The sequence below is a fragment of the Vulpes vulpes genome, chromosome 4, assembly GCF_048418805.1.
Source record: "Vulpes vulpes isolate BD-2025 chromosome 4, VulVul3, whole genome shotgun sequence".
In the NCBI taxonomy this organism is placed as follows: Eukaryota; Metazoa; Chordata; class Mammalia; order Carnivora; family Canidae; genus Vulpes; species Vulpes vulpes.
In genome coordinates, this window is record NC_132783.1 from 68267261 (window position 1) to 68285460 (window position 18200).

An 18200-nucleotide genomic window follows, 5' to 3' on the forward strand; every position below is an offset into this window, starting at 1 on the left:
TAAGCTTTTGATTGTTTCAAAATAAAAAGTAATAATGTACAGAAGGAGGGATATAAAATTTCCTAAATAGGTTTTAAGTAACTTCAATCTACTGTGTTTTCTTTTTTTTTCAGATTTATTTATTTATTCATGAGAGACAGAGAAAGAGGCAGAGACACAGGCAGAGAGAGAGGCATGCTCCCCACAGGGAGCCCAATGTGGGACTCCATCACGGATCCCAGGATCATGCCCTTAGCCAAAGGCAGACGCTCAACTGCTGAGCCACTCATGCATCCCAATCTACTGTGTTTTCTATGCACATTTGCAGCACAGTGGATTTCTGGCCCAAATTATTTTTTATTAAATTTAGTATTTGTGTTTAGCACGCTTGATAAGTGTTTTAACTTAGAATTTGTAATCTTATGAAGTAATATGTATTAAAATTTTAAAGTAATAAGTAAATATTTAAAGTAACATGTACCTAACAGGTTGGTAACTTATATACCAACTAAACCTCCATGTTATTGAAAGCAACTGCTATAGTACAACTAGTGGACCTTTTTTTGTTTTTTTTAAGATTTTATTTATTTATTCATGAGAGACAGAATGAGAGAGAGAGGGAGAGAGGCAGAGATACAGAGGGAGAAGCAAGCTCCATGCAGGGAGCCGGACATGGGACTCTATCCCAAGTCTCCAGGATCAGGCCCTGGGCTGAAGGCAGCACTCAACTCCTGAGCTACCCGGGCTACCCCTAGTGGACCATTTTGTAGTAGTTTCTAACTTATTTCTGTGTGATATTTTGTGATTTATTAATAATCAATGAATGTTAGCTATTAAAAATGATTGTGACACTATGAAAGTACATATAAATTGGAAATTCAAAACGTCATCCTGTTTTCAGCAAACAAATCTCAGAAGATATGATCAACAAATCAACTTCAAAAGATCAAATTTAGCTAGTGTCTAATATCACTGGTGTCTCGTTTTTCATTTTAAGATAACAATCAGTATATGAATCAGAAAAGCAGCTCTTTGTCTAGAAGCTGTTTATTTTATTTTATTATTTTTTTAAGCTGTTTATTTTAGAAATTGTTTCGGCTAAAAGGCCTTTCCTTTATCCAATGTATTTTTGTTTCATAATCAAAGCAGAATGATACACAGACATCTCTCACTTAACATTAGTTAATCCATTCTTGAAACTCAGATGCTCTGAACAATAATAAAAATAGTCTTTTGCCCAATTATTTTCAATGGGAAAATTTAATATACATTATATGTCAACAGAAAACCCCAAACAACTTACTAAGACATAACTAAAACACAGTGAAATGCCTACATGTAAGTAACAAACTCATAAGGGGATATAAAATGCTTAAAACATTGTTTCCTGATCATCTATCAATTAATATGCTTGCTCTATATTCAACAGCATGTAGAGTTTGCATTCTGTATTACATATTTTACACATACATATACATATAATAAATATACATATATTACAATAATACAGCACAGCAAATAACAGACATCAACAAATGAATCTGATAGAGAAAATGTAGACAGAAGTTTGCAATAAATTAAGGCAATTTCCTGCAATGCTACTCATGCAGGGAGGACCCTCAGAGCTGGCAAATTTAAAAAGCTCCTTTGGTAGACACTCCTGGCTCCTGATTAATCTTCAATCTTTTTTTTTTTTAATTTTTTATTTACTTATGATAGTCACACACACAGAGAGAGAGAGAGAGGCAGAGACACAGGCAGAGGGAGAAGCAGGCCCCACGCACTAGGAGCCCGATGTGGGATTTGATCCCGGGTCTCCAGGATCGCGCCCTGGGCCAAAGGCAGGCCCCAAACCACTGCGCCACCCAGGGATCCCCCTGATTAATCTTCAGAGAAGGTAGGTGACACTACAGGATAAGAAAATTGCCAAGGAGGGATCCCTGGGTGGCGCAGCGGTTTGGCGCCTGCCTTTGGCCCAGGGCGCGATCCTGGGGACCCGGGATCGAATCCCACGTCGGGCTCCCGGTGCATGGAGCCTGCTTCTCCCTCTGCCTGTGTCTCTGCCTCTCTCTCTCTCTCTCTTTGACTATCATAAATAATAAATTAAAAAAAAAATAAAATCTTTAAAAAAAAAAAAAAAAAAAAAAAAAAAAAAAAAAGAAAATTGCCAAGGATAGCTCTGCTTACACTCTCAGCACTTACTTGTAGAAATTTCCTTTTAGTGTGCTATGAAGCCGTTTTTAAAAAGCAAAGCTGGTCATCCTACGGCCTCATGTCAAGAACAAGGATAATGCTGCTTATGTCATTTAAGTCTCCAGTGTCCAGGTTTTTGATCTGATGCTCTTCAGGGTCTCCACTGTAGTCTTTCTCAAGCTCAATGGCCAATAATTCCACAGCAGGAGCTTTAGGGGAGCTCGCTGATTTCTTTTTTGGCTGTCTTTTCCAATCCTGTTTCCTCGGTAAGAGTCATAGCTTTGCCTGGGCATCCACCACCTCCTAGAGCCTTTGAAATCAGCCACAAATTGCCGTGCTAATTCCTTCCAGAACCACATATCATTTGCAGAAAAACTCTTTGTTATGCCTTGCCAATAATAGCGAAGATTTCATTTGCAACCTGGACCAGGTTAGGGAATGTTCTCCACATGAATGTGAGCAAATGTCTTTATACTGAGATGTACATTCTATAAATATTGGACTTTGCAAATCCAGTAAATAAGGTATGCTTGTGTACTCACCCTGCTGGAAGGAGGCACTTTAATTTTTTTTAAGATTTTATTTTATTTTTTTAAAGATTTTATTTATTTATTCATGAGAGACACAGAGAGAGAGAGAGAGAGAGAGAGAGAGGCAGAGACACAGGCAGAGGGAGAAGCAGGCTCCATGCAAGGAACCTGATGTGGGACTCGATCTCGGGTCTCCAGGATGACACCCCGGGCTGCAGGTGGCGCTAAACCGCTGGGCCACCAGGGCTGCCTCAATTTTATTTATTCATTCATGAGAAACACAGAGAAGAGAGGCAGAGACACAGGCAGAAGGGGAAGCTCCCTCTGCTCCCTGCGGGGAGCCTAATGCAGGACTGGATCCCAGGACTCCGGGATCATGACCTGAGCCAAAGGCAGACACTCAACCACTGAACCACTCAGGTGTCTGTCCCATGGAAGGAGGCACTTTATATCTATCTTTCAGAAAATTGGTACAACATACTTAATTTTCTTTTTTTTAAATTTTTATTTATTACTTATGATAGTCACACAGAGAGAGAGAGAGGCAGAGAAACAGGCAGAGGGAGAAGCAGGCTCCATGCACCGGGAGCCTGATGTGGGATTCGATCTCGGGTCTCCAGGATCACGCCTTGGGCCAAAGGCAGGCGCCAAACCGCTGCACCACCCAGGGATCCCCATACTTAATTTTCATAACAAAGAAGGCAGTGTTATGTCATCTATGAAAAAATGCCATAATAAGCAAAAAATTGCCTCTTTGGAATCAACAAATTAATAATATATATATATTTTTAATTTTCAAAATAATAAAGATACAAAGATGTCTGTAATGCTAAGCGCATCCCTTAGTTATAGCAACCTGAACAGTTACACATGGCCACCGGTAGTCTGATTCATACATCAATTCACTTGGCAGTCCATTAAAAGAGAGCCTCACACATGAAAAGTTTTCAATAAGACACTGACGAGATGGCCAGGAAGCCTTCTTCCCTGGCTTTTTCAAGTGTCCAGACATCTACTTAACCTACCTCACCAACTCACCAACCTCATTGCCATGCTTACTGTGGTAAATCCAATTTATTTTCCTCTCCAATAGGAGATGGAATGAGAGCTGCTCACACAGGTGTATGGACTTCTCATTCCCTCTTGCTCTGACCCTGCACAATGCCCTCCTCTCCACCCAGAAGTTCCTGGGTCAGATTATATGACTCAGGTTGTTTTTCTCTCTACCTCAAGTCCTCTGGGTGATAAATAATTGTCTCAAACTAATAATCTTGTTGCCATATACTATGATTCTGCTTCATTCTCCCAGTAAAGTTCAGTATTTTCCCCTAAAGTTTGGTGTATCAGTATTGTTAATTTAGGAGGCTGGAAACATTTACTTTGATTTTTGGAGCACTAAGGGCTAAAAGAACTTTGTGATCATATTGATTTTAAGGGAAATGTATTTTTAAAGTTCTGGGTTGGCAAATCTGGGATGAAAGGTCCGGTCCTAGAGCTGTAGTTTCAAGACTCAGATGGAAACATCACAGATCAGCAGAGAAGCAACTGACAGCTCCTGTTTTCTTTAATAGTTATTGTGTGTGTCTTTTTTTTTTTTTAAATTATTCATTTATTCATGAGAGGCACAGACACAGGCAGAGGGAGAAGCAGGCTCCATGAAGGGAGCCCGACGTGGGACCGGGTCTCCAGGACCACACCCTGGGCTGAAGGAGGCGCTAAACCGCTGAGCCACCTGGGCTGCCCTGTGTGTGTCTTTAAAAACCATCTCTATTTTTCCACTTTTAGAGATTCATCCTAGGAATTAATGGTACAAATCAAAGTGTCCTATTTCTTTTTAAAAAGTCTTCTCCAGGGCGCCTGGGTGGCTCAGTTGGTTGAGCATCTGACTCTTGATTGTGGCTCAGGTCATGACCTCAGGGGCTATGCCCTCAGTGGGGAGTCTGCTTCTCTCTCCCTTTGTTCCCTCCCCATCAGGCGCAAGCATGCCTGTGGGCTCTCTGTCTCTGTTTCTCTCTCTCTCAGTGAATAAATAAATAAATAAATAAATCTTTAAAAATTCTTCTCCAAAGCGAATTTGAGAAACAGTAGGAAGTAAAGGAGCAGGAAGTAAATATTAGTAAGGAGCAGGAAGTAAATATTAGAAGTTTTATTTATATTTCATGTCATCCATTTAAATGTTTACCTTTTGCATATCATTTACAATGCACATAATTTAGTACAGTAGTACAGTCTATAATTTATTTAAAATTTTGCTTACTTTGGTGGTATGTCCTTAAACCTTTTTTTTTTTTTTTTTTTTTTTTTTTTGGTGAAAGAGAGGCACACAATAATAAATGTTTGGAGATCATTGCTCCAGGGACTCAGATATTTCCCCAAGTCCTGTTTCCTTCCATTCATTCTGGAATTATTAGACCTTCTTCACTGCCACATCTGCTCCCTGAAATATGCCCTGTGTGGCACCCACCTCTCATGCTTCACCCAGGCAATCACTGCAGGTGGTACTGGGATTACCCTAGGGAAAAGGGTGGGCCTCATGGGTTTGCTGTGTCACCTCCATGAACAGTCCTTGGTACTGAACAGCTAGTGCAGCCCACATTTGCAATTACAGGCTCTGGAACCAAAGTGGGTGTAAATCCCAGCTGGCCCCTCACTAGCAATGTGGCTTTGGGAGAGTTGTATGACTTCTCACCAAGACCTAATTAGTGTTCATCCATAATATGGAGGAGAAAATAGTGTGACCCCCATTGGGCTGTCATCAGGATCATGAGATCATTTGACTCAAGTGCTCAGCAGTACCTGGCACATAGTAGGCTTTCTGTAAAAAGTTGTTGTATTGATATTATAGTTCCCATTACTCATACTAACAAAAATGATGATTTGAGATGACTTTCAAGCAAGGTCTCTTTCCTGGATTTTGAAGAATTTTTTTTAAGATTTTTATTTGAGAGAGAGAGAGAGAGAACAAGTGTGCCAATATGAGCACATGAGCAGGGAGGAGGGGCAAAGGAAGAGAGAGAGAACCAGACTCCCAGCTAAGCAGGGAGCCAAAAGGCAGATGCTTAACCCACTGAGCCACTCAGCACCCCCTGGACTTCCAAGATTAACCTGCTTCAAAATGGATTCTGCTCTACTGTGAAGAATGAGTTAACCAGCTGCCAGTGGATTTCTCCTGAATCTTTTCTGAACTTTTTAAGATCCTCCCTAGAGAAAATTTCTAAAGGGAAAAAAGTGGAGAAATACTCTCATTCCAAAGGATGTGTAGGGGAAATTATTAATTTTGTCAAAAAATAGTGCCTTGGACATAGAAGACGTTCAGTGAAGCCTGCTGTGTAGAGAATGTATCTCTCCAGAACTCATATGTTGAAAACCTAATGCCCAAAATGACATTACTGGGAGATGGGGTCTTTGGGAGATGCTTAGGTCATGAGGGTCGAGCCCTCATGGGTGAGATTAGGGTCTTCATAAGAGAGACCTCACAGAGATCTCTCACCTCTTCCACCACATGAGGCTACAGGGAGAAGATGGTCATCTGTGACCCAGGAAGTGGGACCCTCTAAGAGACATGGAATTTGCCAGTGCCTTGATCTTAGACTTCCTAACCTCCAGAACTATGAGAAATAAACATCTTTTGTTTAAAGCACCCGGTCTATGGTGTTTTGTTATAGCAGTCCAAACTAAGATAAAGCTTATCTTGTATACCTACAAATAACACAAATATTAATAATAATAAGGAAAAAAAAGGCACATTGTGGCCAATGACATGTAATGAACATCATCTCTCCTTTACAGAGCCAAGAGCTTAATTAGGTTTAGACAACTCAGTAGAGTATGATTAAAACAAACATCAGCAAGATGTCTAAATGCTCAAGTCCTCTGCCTGTTACTTTTCTGCTAAAACAAAAGAAAGACCCTAGGCAGGTTTTGGTTGCCACTGAGCACCAGAGGGCCAAGTCCCAAATTAGAAAGCTTTGGGGTTTAATTGTGGATGTGTGGAATTACATACAAGCTCTCTTTGATCATTCCAAAGGATGTTTCCCTGGAAGCTTGCAAATACATCTCAGTCTACCAACTAAGGCATACAAAAAAATATACTTTTAGTGTTTTTAAATGTGTCTAAATTTTCAAATTTCTGTTTCAGATCCAGTTTTGGCTATTGTTATGGGCTCAGCTGAGTGCCCTCCAATTCCTATGTCGAAGTCCTAACACCCAGCACCTCCAAATGTGACTTTATTCAGAGACAGAATTTTTAAAGAGGTGATTAAGGGAAAATGAGCTCATTGGGGGTGGGCCCTAATCCAATATGACTGGTGTGCTTATGAGAAGAGGAGATTAGGACATAGACAATACACACCGAAGGGCAGTCATTTGGAGATACAGTGGAGCAGACAGCTCTCTGCAAGCCAAGGAGAGAAGCCTTTGAAGAATTGAACACCTTGATCCTGGACTTCTGGCCTCCAGAACTTTAAGAGAATAAAATTTATGTTTTCTAAACCACCCAGCTTTTGATATTTTGTTTACACCAGCCCAAGCAGAAAACCTACAATTCAGAAGTTTGAGGAACCTACCCCTGTACTTTATCCTAAAGTTCTGTTTCAGCCTGAGGGACTTGTGTGATGCTATTGTGACAGGGAAGGAGACTCATGGCACTCACCCCACTGGGTCATTGAGACATCGCACAGCTGCTCCCAGGGCTGGCTACATAACTTGCAGGCACAGTGCAAAATGAAGATATAGGGCCTTTTGTTCAAAAGCATGGACAAAGCGTTGTTAAAGGCACTAAAATAAAGAGCTCGTTTCCTCCATGATCTTTCTTTTGCTGTGTCGTGGCTGCTGTTTTCTATTTGCATTTAACGTCATTCTAAGTAAATAAAAATTTAAAAATGTAATTATGAGCATGAATTTTGCCATTTATCTTTGTATGGTGCAATGCCAGTTTTAAATTATTCACACATGGACTCCACAGCTGGTACGTGCATATGTGCCCTATTCTTATCAGAACAGTGGAAATCCTGCACAGAACCAGCTCAGTTGTCTTTACTTTACCTGGTGATACACCCACGTTCCACCAACCCTTCACCCTCAGCTTACTGATAAGTAAGGAACTTGAAATGACCAGGAGCAATGTGCTTTCTTTCCCTTCCCTTCAAAGTCACCGCTTATAAGGCTTTGCTAACACAGGGAGGTAACATGAGTGAGAAAGGATATGACAGCATTCTGGGCTGTTCACAAGATGCCACTGCCTTCTGTCTGTGCTCAAAGCAAGCTCTGGTCCATAGGGAAGGTGTGCTTTTGTTGACTCAGGCATAGATGTCACGTGCTCAGCCGGTTTGCTGAACCCCACTCATGGGGTGTCCACCTGAACTCTGTGCTCACCAGACAGGGTAAGCGGTATAAAAAAACGAGGAGGCCGGGAATGGTGGACATGCATCTTGGGCCATCTCCTCTGCTCATGCACATCCACTGTCCCATCCACTTTACTGGCAAAACACAAATTCACAAATAAAATTGAAGAAATATCAGATAGTAACGTTAGAGCATTAAATTCATCTTGGGGCCCTTCTAAGGGTGGAGCCTTTGTGGGCAGGGTCTTCCGTGGGTGAGACCTTCTGGGGGAGGGGCCTCCCACCGATGGGGCTTTTGGGGGGTCTTTTGAGGGCCGGGCCTTCTGGGATGGGGCCCTTCTGGGGGTGGGGTCTTCTGGGACCGGGGTTGGGGGGCCTGGAGGAGAGCAGTTCCTCTGCTGGCCAGGCTGTACTCAACTGCAAAGCTGGCCCTGCCTCTCCCTCCGCTTTTTCCCCAGGGACTTTTAGGCTTTGGAGACTAAAGTTAAAACTAAATATGTCTAATTGGTTTATAGCTGTGGTTGGATAGCATTTTTTCAATATTAATTGACTGGTTTTTCTCAGTATTTGTCGAACCTCTCCCAACTCGAGGCTTTCTCATAAAAAGCAATGCAAGGCTGGCCTTCCAATTGGGTCAAGCTGTTTGGTGATTCTCTGAAAAAACCCACCCTCCCTGCACTGCTCAGGAGAGTACTGCTGCATCTTAGGAAAAATATAAATAACACATCAAATGTATTTATTTATTATATTTATGTGTATACATTGAATTATATGTTTACATATATACCTATAAAATAAAAATATTATTTAAGATGCTGTTTTGCCCTCTAGTTTGGTAAGATGGAACACGTTTCATTCAAAATATTTTCCTTAACTCCATAACAATTTAACATCGTCTTAGTTAATCCTCACAACATCTCCACCTTTCAGATGTTAGGATTAAGGTTCAGTGAAATCCAACCACTGTGCCTGAGGTCATACACCCAGTGTGTGGCCGCCTGCCACAGTCTAGCAGCCCAAATTGCCACCACGTGGTTGGGAGGGGGTGAGTGTCTTTGGCCAGGCAGACAAAGCTGAAAGATGAAAAGAAGGAAGTCATGATTAGTCTTTCTTTTTGGCCCAAAAAAGAGGATTTAGAAAGAGTCCTGTTGCCCAAAGGAGGAGGCACCCCCATTGGTCCTGGCTGGGCAGGAGTCTACGAGCAGAAGATATGTTCCATCATCAGGGAGAATTGGCTTCTCCTTCATACAAATGTCATAGGCACCCTCTCACCTGATAAATTTCTGTCCACTAGTCATTCCCCTACTCCTGCCCCATGATTACGCTATCAGGAAATGGCTGATAAATACATTCAACCTACAGAATCATAGCAAATAAAGTAACATATTGGTCCATCCTAGGAGCTTTTGATTATTATGAAGGGCCAAGTCATCCTAGGGCAAATTCACACATTTCAAGAACCAGTAAAATGACTCCAAGCGTAACATAAGAGCTAGTGATCATTATTGGTCCAGAAATATTTCTGGGAGTCCTTCTTAACATCCCACCATCATTCCTTCTTATCTCCAAGTGAACGGTACTTTGGTTTTCTGAAAGAAATATGGATGACACAGTAAACTGTCTGTGACCCCTGCAGCTTAATTCATCCCTGAACAACAATTAATACTGATGGTTTGAACGATGGATACTTTCCTGGGTAGGGAAAAGAGCTGAAGCAGAATGTATGAGGCAGCCCTTTCTCCCTGGATATAAATAATTAAAGCCAGTAGCCACCCCTCATGTACAGCCACTATGCTTTAGGTATTGCTGATTATCCCTAAATGAGAGTGAGATGGGAGCGGAAGCAGATGACAGTCAAAAAACTATGGGCCTTAACTGCCCATTAAGAGTCCAACCTGACATTAGACTGAGTTTGAGTCCTGATTCCATCATATACTAGCTGTATGAACTTGGAAAACTGAACTCCCCTCTTGAATCATCAGCTTTGCCACCTTAGAGTGAGAACAGTGAGTAACACTGACCTCACAGGGCTTGTTTTGAGAATTAAATTAGATACTGTCCATTTAGCATAGTTCCTGGCATATAGAAGGCATACTTAAAAGTTGATTATAATTTTTATGGACCTCCAGCTTTTAGCCTTCTATAAAGAACCAAATGATATCTCTGAAAAATACCAACTACTTAACTTTGTTACGGGAAAGTGGTCTCTATGTTGACCTGATTAGAATAAGGTGGAAAATCCTTCTTGTTTAAACCTTGTTGAAAATTTTCTAAACTCCATCAACTCTTCTGCTTTGGTAATTAGAACAAATGTTAGAGACTAATGTTTTGATAATTGAGTTGCTTGTCGTAACCAAGGGCATTTCAACATTAATGTTTATAAAAAATTACTGCAAATGAAGATACATGGTGACAGGTTGCGCTAACATTGATGGAAGCCCTGATAATGAGTGTTTCTTCTTGTGATTCCCTATTTTTTTCTCCTGCAGATTATATTCTACTTAGGTGATGTTGGAGTTGGAGTGCAGACTACATTCTATTTATGTGATGGCTCAGGTATGCTGCGTGGTTTTTTTGGTGCTTGGCCTTTCACAGACAATCTCGTAAGAACCATCACTGTCACTGTAAGAAAACTAGGGAACAGATGTGGCTTGACACTAAGCCTACAACAAGATATCAGCTCAACAATCTCCATAAAATTCAATCCTGAAAGTCTAATGGATACTTTCATTTTTGTCAGTGCCACCTACAGGTATATGAATTTAGGAACACTGAGAAGGTCCCTCTTCTAGCAGGGAACATCTCTCCGCATTTCGTAGAATACCTCAGTTTCCACCACAGAGCAATCCATTCTTTTGTGTAAAGTCTTAACTGCCTGGGGCTGTTTCTCCTTTATTTTTTTTTAATTTTTAAAAATATTTTATTTATTTATTCATGAGAGACACAGAGAGAGGCAGAGACACAGGCAGAGGGAGAAGCAGGCTCCATGCAGGGAGCCCAATGCGGGACTCCATCCCAGGTCTCCAGGATCACGCCCTGGGCTGAAGACACTTAACTGCTGAGCCACCCAGGCATCCCTGTTTCTCCTTTAAATGTGAATAAACTTTGGGGATGGTACTCAGATCCCTTTCTTTTACAGGAGAACAGTGGAGTGGGGGATTGGGCGTGCTTCAAGAGGGAGAATGTCCCCAAGGGGACAGAAAAAGGACACAAATATACAAAATCCTGTTTTCTAAGAACGTAAAAAGCTAATATTTTTTTCTTTGCTCTAAATAGCTCACAATGTTCATGTGTTGAAGGCAATTGATTGAAACCCTGGGAAGAAAAGGTAGGTTGAAGCACTAATCAGAGTTGTTTGTGCTGCTTTGCAGGGATCTGGCTGCACTAAATTATTTCAAGGAAATATTAATTATCTAAGCTACGCAGAATAAGCCATTTATTGACTTCCTTTTCAACGGCCCTTAATCCTTCTCCTGAATTCTTACATGCCTCCTTAGCTGGCACAGAGTACAGTCCCATCATTACAATCACTGTCTGCTACTCTCACCTTCATCATAAGCACCTGATAAAACCCTGCCTTGGGAAAACCCAGCCCTCTGTCTACTCCATGTCTGCCCCTGGCAGCTGAACATAGTTGGAGAAAAATGCAATCATACCGGCAGGTTTCATATTAAATTCTCAACCACAAATCCAAGTATGTTTCTCTAACTGACTGCGACTCTACTCTCCTCATGAAATATTTTGACTATTTCACATCTTCTTTCCTCAAACTCCTAACCCAGGGATTCTCAACTCTGGCCACACTTTTGAATCACCTGGAAGCCTTTAAAACACAGCAGTGCCCAGGCCCACCTCCAGAGAATCTGATTTAATTGGTGTAGAACAGGGCCTGGATATGAGTGTGCTTTTAAAATTCTCCAGGTGATTCTAATGTACAACCATTTTGTTCAGAGTGAGAACTGAACCCTTCCTCAGATACAGCTGATGCCCCTTCTGATGACTTCATTGAGAAAAGCAAACTGGAGGGTACCTGGTGGCTCAGTGGTTATGTGTCTGATTCTTGGTTTCAGCTTAGTCATGAGCTCAGGGTCAAGGAGTTGAGCCCTGAATCCTGTCAGGCTCCGCACTCAGTGGGGAGTCTGCTTAAGGTTCTCTCTCTCTCTCCCTCTCCCATACCCCCCACACCCATGCTCCCTCTCCCTTTAAAATAAATATACCTTAAAAAGAAAGAAAATTAAATCAGTAAGGAAAGAAGACTCACAGACTCCCCCTAAATTTATCTGCATGAGCCCCTTCCTTATTCCAATCCCCTCTGAGTGAGGACAAGCCCTTCCATCTGTGCACTCGCATCTATTGCCATTCAAGCAACCGAGGACCTTGTTTTAGGAACTGTTTCTTCTCTGTCCAGCATCTCTCTTATACTCTCCCTACTGAATCATCCCACAAGCATTCAAACATCTCCTGATCTTCAGAAATCTCTTCCCAACCTCAAACCCACCTCTGGCACTTCCCTTTTCTCTCCTCCCTTTTGTAGCAAAACTCCTCAAAATTTGTCTTGACTCAATACCCTCATTTCTTCTCCCATTTTCTTTAACTCCAATCATATTTTCATCCCCCTTTTGCCAAACTAAGTGGTTACTTCTCAGCCCTCATTGTACTAGATCTCTCAGCAGCATTCAACACAGTTACTCCCTCCTTGAAATACTTTCTTAGCCTCTAAAACTCATTGTCTCAGGTCTTCAACTTCATTTCCCTTATCTCTAAATATGAATATACTCCAGGATCCATCCTCAGACGTTTCCTCTATACTCAGTCCTTGGTGACTATCCATTTTCTACCATCTATCAGCTGATAACTTCTCCCCTCTACCTCCAGTCCAGACCTGGATCTTGAACTTTCTTCCACTGTCTGCTTTCCACATCCACCTAGATATGTTAAAGTGAACATGTTCAAAACCAAGCTCTTATTCTTCTCCAACCCTGCTGCTCTTACAGTAGCTCAAAGAGAAAACTATACAGTTATTATTGATTCATCCCTTTCTCTCACTGCCCACATTTAATTCTTTGGTAAATGCTGTGGATTCTACCTTCAAAATATATTCTAAGTCTGACCAGTTCTCATCACTTCAGTTATTTCCACTTTGGTCCAAAGCACCATCTTTTATAGCCTGACTTATTGTAACAGTATCCTATCTAGTCTTCTGGATTCCATCTTTGCTCTGTTTTAGTTTACTTCCTACTCAGAGTTAAAGCAATCCATTTAAGACACAAGTCAGATCTTGTTATTTCTCTGCTCTAAGATCTCCAGTGGCTCCCTACTTCACTCAATATAAAATCCAGTCTTACAAAATTTAACACTCAGCTTCCTTCACAATTCATCTCCTACCACTTCACTCAGCTCTCTCTGACTCAGCTCACTAGCTTCTTTAGTGTTTATAGAATATAGCTAGTGTGAGCCTCCCATGGGGGGTATGCACTTGTTTCCTCTTTTTTTTTTAAGATTTTATTTATTTATTCATGAGAGACAGAGAGAGGGAGAGAGAGAGAGACAGAAAGAGAGAGAGAGAGAGAGAGAGAGACAGGCAGAGGGAGAAGCAGGCTCCATGCAGGGAGCCCGGCACAGGACTCTATCCCAGGTCTCCAGGATCACACCCTGAGCTGAAGGCAGCACTAAACCTCTGAGCCACCTGGGCTGCCCTTGTTTCCTCTTCTTAAATGAACCTGTCCTGCTCTCTGAATCTACTCAAGGATCTACCAATGTCTTCTTATCAGAATAACTTCCCCTACCATATATGCAACCAACACCAGTACCACCACCAACAAAACCAACATAATTTCTGTCCCTCTACTTTTTACCCCTTATCAACAACTGACATCTTGCATATTTATTTATTTTTGTCTATTTTCTCTCCTCTACTTGAATGTAGATGCTATAAAAACAGTATTTGTGTTTTTTTCCTGATTTATTCTCAGTGCTCAGAAGAGAATTTGACATGTAATAGGTACTCAGTACCTATTTGTTGAATGAATGAATTAATTAATCAATCAATGGAAATGTCAGGGTATCTCAAACCTAAGAAAGATTTTCCCCAAGAGTTTTCTATAGCACTACCATATTTCATTCTCTGCATCTCTGGATTAACTAGTAGATAAATTCAGCATATAAAATCATTTTGAGCAAGGTTGGGTCCTTAAGCTTCTATGTCAGATACGATTCCAAATGTCACACTGTGCCATGCACATTTGCCTCCAACCTTCTCCCCCATATGTTGGTCATGATTCAGCAGCTGCGGCTCTCCCCTCCCCCAATCTCAGTTCCAGGAGATTCTCCTTGGCTCTGGCTCCTCTTTGTGGGTAATGAAGGCAATGTGGGGAGAAGCAGCAGCTGCCCTGACTCACCTCTGCTTCTCCATTCATAGTGACCCAGCAACACAGCCTGTGCAGTATGGGGCTGGTCAGGTCAGTCTCTGCCACCTTAGCACTTTTGTTCATTTTTGTTCCCTTGCAGCAACTTGTCCATTTGCAAAATCAAAAACTGTAAAAGTACCAACAGGCGGCAATACACCATATTTTATGGATTCTAAGATGCCCCACCTCCCATTTTCTTTCACATCTCCAACATCATGAATTGTCTTATAGTTGGTGCTGAGAGGGTGAAAGTCCCTATAGAGTCACCACAGCAGGACACCTGGGTGGCTGCAGTTGAGCCCTTCCACTCAGGGCATGATTCCAGGATCTGGGATTGAGTCCCACATCGGGCTCCCTGCATGGAGCCTGCTGCTCCCTCTGCCTCTCTCTGTGTGTCTGTCATGAATAAATAAATAAATATTTTAAAAAATAAAGTCACCACAGCCTGAGCCTGTGCCACCTTGGTTACAATTCCTAGGGCATGCCTGACCATCTACATCCTTTGGCATGCCAGGCCACAGGCCTTTTTAGGACCATTTGAAGAAGGAAAATAAAATGGTTATTATATGAAAATCTTGGATAATGTAAAAAAATAAATACAAAACCCCACCAGCATCAAACCATGCAGAATGGAGGGGCGGCAACTTGGATGACCTCAGAGTACTTTTATAAGAAACGTGGCATGCAAATTAATCTTGGGAAAGAAGAACAAAGCTGGAGGTATCACTATATCAGATTTCAAGATATACTACAGAGCTATAGTTTTCAAAACAGTAGGATGTTGGCAGAAAAATAGAGACATAAATCAATGGAAACAGGACATAGAGCCCAGAAATAAATCCATAGTCAATTAATGGTCAATATGGTCAATTAATCTTTGACAAAGGAGGCAATAACATGTAATGGAAAAACGCAGTCTTTTCAAAAACAGTGTTGGGAGAACTGGACAGCTACATGCAAAAGAATGAAACTAGACCACATTCTTTCACCATACACATAAAGAAGTTCAACATTGATTAAAGATCTAAATGTGAGGGGCGCCTGAGTGCCTCAGTGGTTGAGCGTCTGCCTTCGGCTCAGAGCGTGATCCCAGGATCCAGGATCAAGTCCCACATTGGGCTCCTTGCAGGGATGCTGCTTCTCCCTCTGCCTGTCTCTCTGCCTCTCTCTCCGTGTGTCTTTAATGAATAAATAAATAAACTCTTTAAAAAAAAAAGATCCAAATGTGAGATCTGAGGGGTGCCTGGCAGGCTCAGTCCATACAGCATGCAACTCCTGATCTTGGGTTGTGAGTCCAAGTCCCACATTGGGCAAAGAGCTTACTTAAGAAAATAAATGTGAGACCTGAAACCATAAAACTCCTAAAAGAGAACAGGCAGTAATCTCTTGGAGATTGGCTTTAGCAACATATTTTTGGGTATGTCTGCTCAGTGAAGGACAACAAAAGCAAAATAAACCATTGGGACTACATCAAAATAAAAAACAAACAAACAAACAAACAAACAAAACTTTTGCACAGTAAGGAAACCAACAACAAAACCAAAAAGGAACCTACAGAATGGGAGAAGACAGTAGTGAATGATAAATCTCATAAAAGATTAATAGTCAAAATATGTAAAGAACACCAAAAAAAAAAAAAGTCCTACAAATAATCCAATTGAAAAACTGGGCAGAGGACCTAAATAGACATTTTTCCAAAAAATACATGCAGATGACCAATACACACATGAAAAGATGCTCAACATCACTATCATCAGGAAAATAAAATCAGAACCACAATGAGATTTATCATCTTATACCCATCAGAATGGCTAGTATTAAAAAGACAAGAAAGAACAAGTGTTGGCCAGGAGGAAAAGAAAAAGGAACACTTCTGCACTGTTACTGGGAATGTAAACTGGTGCAACCACTGTGGAAAACAGTATGGAGGTTCCTCAGAAAACTAAACATAGAATTACCGTATGCTTCAGTAATTCTACTACTTGGTATTTACCCAAAGGAAATACAAACACTGATTCAAAAAGATATATACACTCCTAGGTTTATTGCAGCATTATTTACAATAGCCAAGATATGGAAGCAATCCAAGTGTCCATTGATGGATGAATGGGTAAAGATATGGTATATGTATGCAATGGAATATGGCCCAGCTATAAAAATGAATGAGATCTTGCTGTTTGTGACAATATGGTAGACCTAAAGGATATTATGCTAAGTGAAATAAGTCAGATAGAGAAAGGCAAATACCATATGATTTCATTTATATGTGGAATCTAAAAAATGAAACAAATAAACAAACAAACAAAAAAACCAGAAACAGACTCTTGAATACAACGAACAAACTTGTGGTCGTTGGAGGGGAAGTGGATGGGAGGATGGATGAAATAGGTGAAGGGTATTAAGAGGTACAAATTTCCTGTTATAAAATAAAATAATTTCCTGTTCTCATCGGGAGATGGAAAATAAAGCATTGGGAATATAGTCAATACTATTGTATACGTTTGTATGACAAGAGGTGATGATACACTTAATTGTGACGAGCACTGAGTAATAGAATTGTCAAATCACTACATTCTACACCTGAAACTAATTTAACATTGAATGTCAGCTATATGTCAATAATAAAAATTTTTTAAGTGTAGCATGACAGAAGTTCTGTGGATTGGAGGAACATATTGTGGGAAAAATCTGGGCATTGAAAACTCTCAGTTAGAAAGTAAATAAGAATAGTGAGATCCTGAATGTGAAGCTCTGGAAAAACATTAACCAGCTATCTTAACTTTTATTTTTATGTATGCACTAAGGCGATACATGATTAAAAAAAATCTGTCTAAATACTTATCAAAGAGCTTTTTCAATACATTTAAATTGAAATATTAATGAAAAGAAAACATTGTATCATAGTTTGAAAGGTAGCATTTTTTTCTTTCTTCTTAAAACATACCAGTAAATGAGGCCAAGACTCAATGAAATATGGCTTCAGCCCCAATTATGTAAAAGCATGAATCCCTGGCTTATCAAAACCTAAGGAATCTACTGCACAAGTGGATTGCTCTTACTACTCTGGAGCCTTTTGTGCAGACTATAAACCAAAAGCTGAATATTAATCGAAAATTATTTAATTACATTACAAAGTTATATTACTTGGAAGATGTATTTAAAGGACTCAAAGTTAAAAGATCTCAGTATAATACGGTTTCTATAATTATCCTCACAGATAACATTACTTATAAAAGTTAATGATGTAGGATCATGATGGTAGCATCAAGTAGGAGGTTGCCAAGCAGATGGGAATGTTCTTTGGTTTTTGTTTTCCAATTGTTTTCTTCCCTTTCCTTGTTTCCTTCCACAAGGAGAATGAGCCACCTGTCTTTAAAAGGCTGAAATATTTTTACTTTTCTTGGTTGGAAACACTTGCTTAAACAAAGTAACACTTGGTTGCTAAACACTTCATTCTAAACTGACATAGACATCTAATTTTTGTTTGGCAAGTTTTTGGATAACAATTTGATTTCCCAGTCTGTTTCTTTTGTAACCATATAATCCTCTCCCCAATGTTGCGTCCTGTGTGAGCTACAAGCACTTGTGAGCTCATAAACACAAAGGCTCTGTGGACAGAGAGGGATTAGCACCATGCAAATGCAAATTTGGGACAATGGAAGACTGTGTCCATCCTTGTAACTGTTAATTGCTCTATTTTGTGCTTCCTCTGGGTAGCAAAGCAAGCCATTGTTTTTAAAATACACACT